The sequence below is a fragment of the Cibotium barometz genome, chromosome 15 (assembly GCF_041138505.1).
Source record: "Cibotium barometz isolate CiBa-2024 chromosome 15, ASM4113850v1, whole genome shotgun sequence".
Taxonomy (NCBI): Eukaryota; Viridiplantae; Streptophyta; class Polypodiopsida; order Cyatheales; family Cibotiaceae; genus Cibotium; species Cibotium barometz.
This window is the reverse complement of record NC_141060.1, coordinates 27,844,197-27,853,073: the sequence shown is the minus strand read 5'-3', so window position 1 is coordinate 27,853,073 and position 8,877 is coordinate 27,844,197.

Here is an 8,877-nt window from a genome sequence, read left to right as displayed (position 1 = left end):
TTGGCTTCTCAGTTGATCTTATTGGAGATCTATGACATATGTCTGATAACAGATTTTTCTTTATCTGATCGTTCATAAACAATCACTTAAACAACAGGAATTTTTTTATTAAAAAAAACATTTATATAATTATATAAAAGTTGCAATATGTACATAGAGTGGCTCGGCTCCAAAATTCAAAATCTCCTCGGGAGACACATAAGATGACAGTGCTGGGCCATAGTCATGCCCTATTACATAATTTCTCTAATTGCGAAGGGAGCTATTATTTTCTCCTTAGGGATAAATCGACTAAAGAGTCTATAAACTCGGCAAGCAAGTCTGAAATTTTGAGGCGTTGAATGATATAGAATGACACACCACGCGTCATTTTCAGCTTTATCAAAATCATGGCCAATGAGAGGTTCTGCCTCAGCATTGCATGCCGATTGTAAGAGGCGTGGATATATAGCCCTGCAAACCACTTATGCTATTGTCTCTCCACTAGGTTAGGAAAATATAATTCCTCGAAATGGCGTGTGAGTCTTGCTCGGCTTGTTCGAGTTGAAGCAGAAGAGATGAGATGTTCGAAGGCGAACGCAGTCATATCTTGAGACTGGGTGAGGTCGGGAATACCAGATAAGTAGGGAACTTCCATCTATAAAAAAACATTCTTTGATTAAAAATTCTTCATTAAAGAGGCTTACGGAATGAAAATACATTATGAAAAATGCTTTTTCTGAACTTTTATTATCAATTTATGATAAGAATTTGCTTATCCGTATTAGTTTTCAATTTGGCTCTGATACCAACTGTAAGATCCCTATCCCCACGCATAACGGATTCGGGGTACTAGCAATGGAAGTAGCACATCATGCACGGGGCAGGGGTCCCACACTCGGGGCCTCACCCAACCACGGATATCCGGACAAGAGACTAATCCGTCGGTTTATCCAAAACCAAAACCGAAAAAACTTCCTTTACCCGGAAAGCACGGGCGATTCCACCAGGATAACTCTTTACTTTAATGTAGTCAAGATCATTACTGATCAAACTGATCCGACTGCACCTCTAACCGTACTTGGTCAGATCAAGGAAGAAACTTGCACTTGGATCATTGGGATCAACGCTTTTTTTTCCATCAAGAGGCACAGCCGTTGATTCCTATCCATAGAATAATTACTATCTGGGATTTACTTTATCTATCGTAATAATAGAAATTAAATCTCGATTTACGGATCCATCAGTCCAGCCTAACCCCATCCAGTCCCATGGGTTAGCCAACCTCCCAACCACTGTAGTGATGGGATCCAATTAGGAATTTGGTTAGGTTTTGTCTCGGGTACCAGGGAAAAGAGTTCCTAGGCCCCCTAGCCGAAAGTTCATGCAAACATAAAACTAGTCACACCACTTACACACCCAATATGAAATTGCCTTTTTCTCAGCATCAACTAACTTTCAAACAATCCTTTAATGAAACCATTATGTCACTAATGACAATCCTCAAAGTCTCTGGTTGAATCCTTATTTCCCGTCATTCATGCATCGGTGTACTTATGGCATCATTGGCAACCAGAACGCTCACCACCTGTTCACTCAGGGGCCTTTTCCATAGTTCCTAGCTCATAGTAACTGGCAATATATTCATATAACAGAATGGAATCTCCGTGGAAGATCAGCAAGATCAACCCACAGATCCATATAAAAGAGCCATGGACTCATCCGTTGAGGACCAGCAAGGTTAATCAACCAGATCCATGCCCGGTTTCAGAAAACAACTCTTACTCCTTGTTCCAATATCTTCCTCGACGCACGTGTGGGTATCTTCGGCGACCCAGAACCCGAGCACCGTATGGTCAGCACCCTCTAGGATCCTTCGTAGGTGACCTAGCGCTTCACTCATAGGCCGCTTCCTTGGTCCCTCATCCACTGTACCGGAAGCTTACCATTTAAATCGAACCGAGGCTGGTCAAGACCTCGATCGACCTTGCTACGCGAGACGTCCTCCATTGACTCTCCGTCAGCAGTTGCAACTTTATCAGTTCGGTCTTCATGACCTTAATCCTCAAGACGGTCAAAATGCTTTCCCAGCATTCTTGACATAAAACAGTCATTTACAAACAGTCACAAAATACAGTTTCTATAACGAACTCTCGTCTTTCCACATTATCCACTCTCAGACCACATTACTTATTCCCCATTCCATTCAATGTGTACTCATTCTCATCCATTCACTCATATAGACTACACGTTATTTCACATACAAATTCACATTCATTGTTCTACATACATATCCATGTTCGTACGTCCACATCATACATCCAATTTCACATTCATACATACGCATCTACATGCATACATCCACATCCACATTCATACATCCATACTTCCATTTCCACATCCACACATCCATATTCACATTCATACATCCACATTCACATGCATACATCTATTTTCTCATCCTCATTCATACATCCACATTCACATACATACATCCACATCCGTATCTACATCCATACATCCACATCCACATCTTCATTCACATTCACATCCATACATCCACATCTACATGCATACATCCACATCCACATCCACATTCATACATCCACACTTCCATTTCTACATCCACACATCCACATTCACATTCATACATCCATATCTACATTCATACATCCATATTACATCCATTCTCGCCCTAACACATCCATATACATCTTATCCCATCAGATACGCTCTCTACCTCGTCCCATACACATCTTAACATATCCTAACTCATCTTAACACATTCTATCACATCTCATTTATCTCTTCCCCACACATGGATTGATCCTATTGGCCCACAGGAACCTTAATTGGACCATAATCTAAAATTTCTAAAAATCTAAACCCTTAGGCTAAGGTCCTTTATACCCATTTCCAATTAATTCCAATTGCACATTGGAAAGTTCTTTCTAAATTTCTGTTTCAGGGGAATTCATTTTAATAAGATGAGATATTTTTCTATCTAAAATATTCAAACTCTGAATATTCTCTCTCTAGAATATTTTCTCTCTCTATACCAAAACAGGCAAAGACAAGATCTCTTATATTTCTGAAGAGGGAATTGATTACAGGGAAATATGCTGGACATTTTGAGAGGCTGGGGAGGAATCTTACATTCTCTCCCACTTGAAAAACGCGAGATGTCCTCATCTCGTAAACTGGGATAATTTCGCAAGATGCATGAATATGAGACTTAGAGAAAAAATTTAATTAAGATTAACCACTAAGAAAAGTCTCAAAGAGAGCAAGATTCAAGATAAGAACAAGATTTCAACTTTATTCATTCTTGGAACATATACAGTAAAGATAGAAGAACTCTTTACACTTCCATAAGCCCGTCCATCATATGGTCACAAAAGCAGCACTCACAAGCTGTGCATGTATAAGGTAACTCATCTATGGGAATAATTCGGCTGGTTATTCCCGCACCTACCTCAGTGGTGTGAGGTGATCTAACAAAAGGACCTCTGAGAGGCAAGCCAAAAACGGGGTAAAGGCATATCTTCTGATGAGGGAGAAAACACGCCAGTAAGAAGACCCGCTCAGAAAACCCAACTTGCCTTGATCTCATCACGCAATAGTATCGGGGACCCAAACCCAAAGCTTCAATAACCATAGCCAAGCGGACATTGTTACGAAAGTGCTGCTGACCCCACAGTGTTACCCTAGTTATGTCTTGATAAGTCCGCCATTTGGTCTGAGCTACAGAAGTTCCCAAGTGAGGGAAAAGTAAGCGCTCATACAGTTCTATAAAATCCTTCTTCACAGACTCACTTGCGTCTTGAAGGTGAGAAATCATCACGGATAAAACTAATTCCTGTTGCCAAGCCATGAAGGAGATTAAGAAAGAAAGGAGATCGATGGAAGTAAGATTATTGTGAGCGACAAGTAAAAGTTACGAATTATATAAAGGAAGGAGCTAGCGTAACCTAGAAGCCAACGGTATCTTGCCACTGAAGTTTTACCGTCTTTCCATGATTTGGGTTTGGTACATATTTCTATAGGAGGCATTAAGAACTTTGAGATGAGGAGATAAAAGAAGTTGGTAGGCTAAGTCACCTACTTTCTTTGGTCCACTATATCTGGGGGATAACTACTTATCCTCCCCAAGAGATAAAGAACTTCTTTTGGACCGTACTCAATGAAGACCATATCTGCTTCTTTGAATTCTCTGACTGTCCTCTTCTTATCTGTATACTGTTTCTGTTGATCCTGGGCAGCTTTTATATCTTTATGAATTGCCTGCATCTGTTGCTCTATGTCGTCAAGCATTTGACTGGTCATCTCGACCCTAATCAATGGGTCGGACCTAGTTTAAGCAATCTTGTCCGAAACGGACCCTGATTAGATTGGTATGAAGGAGTTGGTCTCTGAATTTGGGTTCTAGACTTCCTTGTGCCCTTTTCATGGTAGGAGTCGGGCAGTCTTTTAACTGATGACCAAAACCTTGGCATCCAAAACACCGGTTCTCACTTCTGAACTCATCGTTCTGAATCCTTAAAACAAGTGGGCTCCTGAGAAGGTATTTTGGGTAAAGTGTCTTCCCTTTTTAAACAGAATCTTTCTTTTATTTTAGAGAGGAAATAATTATAAGATCAGAAAAGGGAGATTCTTACTCCTGCATACCTCGAAGGCTAGGGGAGGAATCTTTCATTCTACCCCACTTAAAAAGTGCGAGATGTCCTCATCTTGCAAGGTAGAGGACAACACTTTCTCTTAAGATCCAGTTTATTCTGGGGTTCCTTATATTCTGGTCAACCCAACAGAATATGAGGATAAACATCCCTTATATAGAACTCATCATTAAATAACAATTCATTCAGATCATAACATCCATATTTTTAACACGATAATGATCCATTAGACCGAAAATTTTCTTTCTGAATATTCCTCCACGGAAATTTCAATCAAGCAAGTTCTCAATTTGTCATCCCTTAACTTGATCTACCGAGTCAAGTGTTAACAGTAGCAATTTGACAGCACAATCCACTAATCTCATAGTGATTTGCTGAAATCATTATCATCATTTATCATTACAGGGACTCGTCCCAATCATCCACATTGTGGTTTCGCTCAGCTTATTACATTTCAACCCATTTTCAGGGATCATTATTTTTCAATCAGAATCCAAATCAACTCATCAGTTCTCAAACAAAATTAAAAAATCATATCAACCACATTCGAAATCATCATCTAGATAGCATTAATGCTTATAATTTCAAGTCTTGGATTTACTCGTATATACTGTCGGTAAAGAGCTACAGTTATACCCTCGGTATATACGGTGTCGTGACGTGGACGTTGTCGCTGGGGAAGTGCGAGACTTCTGGCTGTGAGAGTAGCTTCCAAAATCCCAAGCATTAAATGTCTTCTCAGCTTGTCATAGAACAAGGTATAGCATGGTATTATCACAATCTCTTGACTCAGGCATACATTCAATGGGATGTCTTCAACAACTCATAGAAGAAACACTCATCATCATTTCCATAGATCATCATCAAAGATTCATCATCATACAAGATATTCACATAACATATGCTATATGTGTGTAGAACATGATTGATGATGCAACAATACCCATGAGAAAAAAAAACAACAAACTCACAAGACACGCGGCACTCTGTGCTCGCCTCTGCACTGTAACAAACTCCCAGCCCTTGTGGCTGTTGCTCCCCAATCACTCTCCTCTTAGCGCCTTACTTCCAACTTCCACACCTTCCGGCGGCCTTCTCTGTAGCCTGCAGTAATCTTTGACACCTTCTGTGTATGACCTGGGCGTCTCCCCAGTCGCCAACCACACAATGGCTTGTCCTACTAGCTCCCACACGTGGTCAGCCTCACTTTATTTTCCCGGCTGACTCCAGCACCTGCAGATCACCAGTCCGTCCTCTGCACGCCCTCTTGTTGCGCCCAAGAACCCCCACCTTTCTTTCTTTTACAGTTGCAGCTGTACACACCTCTTCACTGCTCCTCACAAAGGAGGCCCCAGTCTCTACACAACTCCTCCGTCTGTTTCAGCTGCGGTTCATCAGTCTCTCCTCTGCACGCGTTAGCGGCTGCGCACGTCCCAGAGCTGCTTCACCATACACTGGCGGGCCCTTTTGCCCTTCCACGCCAACTTCTAGAGCTCTGCGCTGGCAGCAAAAAAAGGCTTCCATGTGGCCATTCCAAAGTTGGCCACTTGTATTATTGTTATTTTTTTATTATTATTTTTAAAGCTCAATGATGGCCACACTAAGAGGGTTGGCTGCTCCTTTTACTTCGGGTTTACACGCGGCCCCATAAGTGCCAGAGCTTCATAGCAGGCTCCACACTCCATGCCAGACATTCTATTTACCATGGGCGCATAAGTTGGCACATCGCTTGTATCCAGCTCTACTGCCTGCTTCCAAGGCCCATCTCTAAATGCCCTGTATACCCCAAAGGAAATCAACCATGCCAGTGTATTTGAGTGGATACCTTCCATATCTGTCCTTGTTGCTCAGGGCCCAGATTCCACATAAGTTGTTCCTCGAACATGCTTTCACTGCATAGACGTGCCACAGCATGACATCCACCCCCTCTAAACCTGCACATCCTCTGGTATGCGCCACACAGGTCCTGGAAATCAGTGTCCATGCATTATTTGCTCACCAACATTGGTATATGTACAAGCATCCAACTAGGCGTCTTAAATCCTGTCAAACCTTACCCAGTTGGTATCACCCTAGTAAACATGAAACAGTAGAAGAATATACATAGTGCCACTCACAAGGGGTTATCCTTTGTTGAAAGATAGCATGACATCTTAACCTACCCCCCTAGCCTGCAAGATATTTATATCTTAGCAATCACATCTGAATGGTTCTGCTTTCCCACCTAGATCAAATACCAATCGCTTTTGGCATATGTGGCATATTCTTTGCTCATATGAAGCCCTATCCTCACTTAGATTCTCTGCATATGCATAATTATCCTCATCATTCAAAGTGGGATGCTCTTCAAAATGATTTGCTTCAAAATTTTCCTCAGACCATGTTTGAAGCCTTTGCACCATATATTGTATGGCCACACCGAATAACAACTGCATTAACAGCATGGAACACACACTTGGTAACATCCCATCCAAATCTACTGTGCCCGGATCCAGCTCACCCACTGATAAACATTCATTCTTCTCATCCAAAGACGGAAAAGCATCAACACATACAAAGTCCAACAAGGCATCATCGAGAATAGCCTCCAACTCTGAATCAATCTCATCACAATCATTTGGCTCACATAACACCTGCACATCCTCACTTGCAACCGACAGTTGACTAGCATCAAGCATAGAAGAGCCCAAAGCTGATGGGGATCTATTATATACCATGAAATCATCCAATGCATCATCTAAGATAGCATCCAATCCAGGATCAATCGCATTGAAGCCATTATCATCTTGCAATCCCACATGTTGATTATCATGAACATTCATACCCCCATAGCTATATCCATTTGGTTGCTCATATGCAGCCTCATGAGGCTCTGTGACCACACTTTGCATATCTTGCATGTTATCTCCCAATATTTCTTGATACCTGTCTGCAGATGGCTTAGAATTATGGGTCCCTCACCCGAGTACCCTTGAATCTGTATGTCATTGAACCCTGTATGATCCAAAAAGACAGATTCAATTTCCCTCTCCAAATCATCATCATAAACAGGCTTCCAAGCTCGAGATTGTTGCTCACAAATGTGGTTGCAAGGTAACCCTGACACTGATGACATAGCATCACCCTGTTTATTGTTGGAACACCCAGTTAGCATTCCAAGATAACCCAAATCCAAAGAACCTTGGCAACCAGCTTCAGAAGCAACATCACTGTTGGAATCACCCATATCACTCACCCCCTCTAAATCAATCACACATGCTTGTGGCCCATCTTGTAATATTTTATTTTCCTCGCATGCATATTCATGTACATCATCCTGCTTATAAGCATCATAACCAGATAAGAATGCAGTAATGATAGCATCTTCTTCTTGTCTTAGATCTTCAAACTCTGCAATCATGCTTTCAGCAAGAAGCAAATTGGTTCCTGCTGTTCTTCACACATATGGTAGGACACCTGAGGAATACCCTTCAAATGAGCACTTTCATCATGAGAATCCTCAAATTTACACAGCTTACATGCTTCACAGCCCAAAAGGAAACTATTAGCAATGTCCTCTTCCTCGTGTACTGGGTCTTGAGCACCTGTCCTGAAGCTCTCTGAATCAAGTGTCTCCTCAAGCATAGGCATACACACATCATTAGGCTGTAGCAAAGCATCCCTTTTGGCACTGTGAAGGCCTTGTTGCTCACTAATGGCTTTTTGCAGTCCCAATTTAGCATAAACAGCCTCCACAATCTCTGTATCAGCCTTGAATAGCAATTGATTGTCCTCCATAAGACATGCATCGACAACCGCTTCTAAATTGGCTCGGATTGTTGCTGGAACACTATCACAGCTCACATTATACCTGGAACTCGCATAAATAAGTGCATCTGCAAAATCACTCCATCGTTTGGAGTGATACTCTGCTAGTTCCAGCACTTCATCTTTTAAATCAGGACTTATAAGGTATGCAAAAGATGCAATCATCATGTTTTCTGGAACCCCTTGATTCTTCATCTCTGTCTCGTAACACCTTAGATAGCTTTCTGGATCGAAACCATCAAATATATTCACCCTGTTATATACCAATTGCACCGCAATTTCCACCGCTTCTTCCTGAATTTGCTTTTCTTCTTCAATCTTCCTGAACCGCTCTTCAAGCTCTTTCATCTCTGCATATAAATGCTCCATTTTGCTAGCCATCTCTACGTACTCTCACCCCAGCGGTTTCACGTCG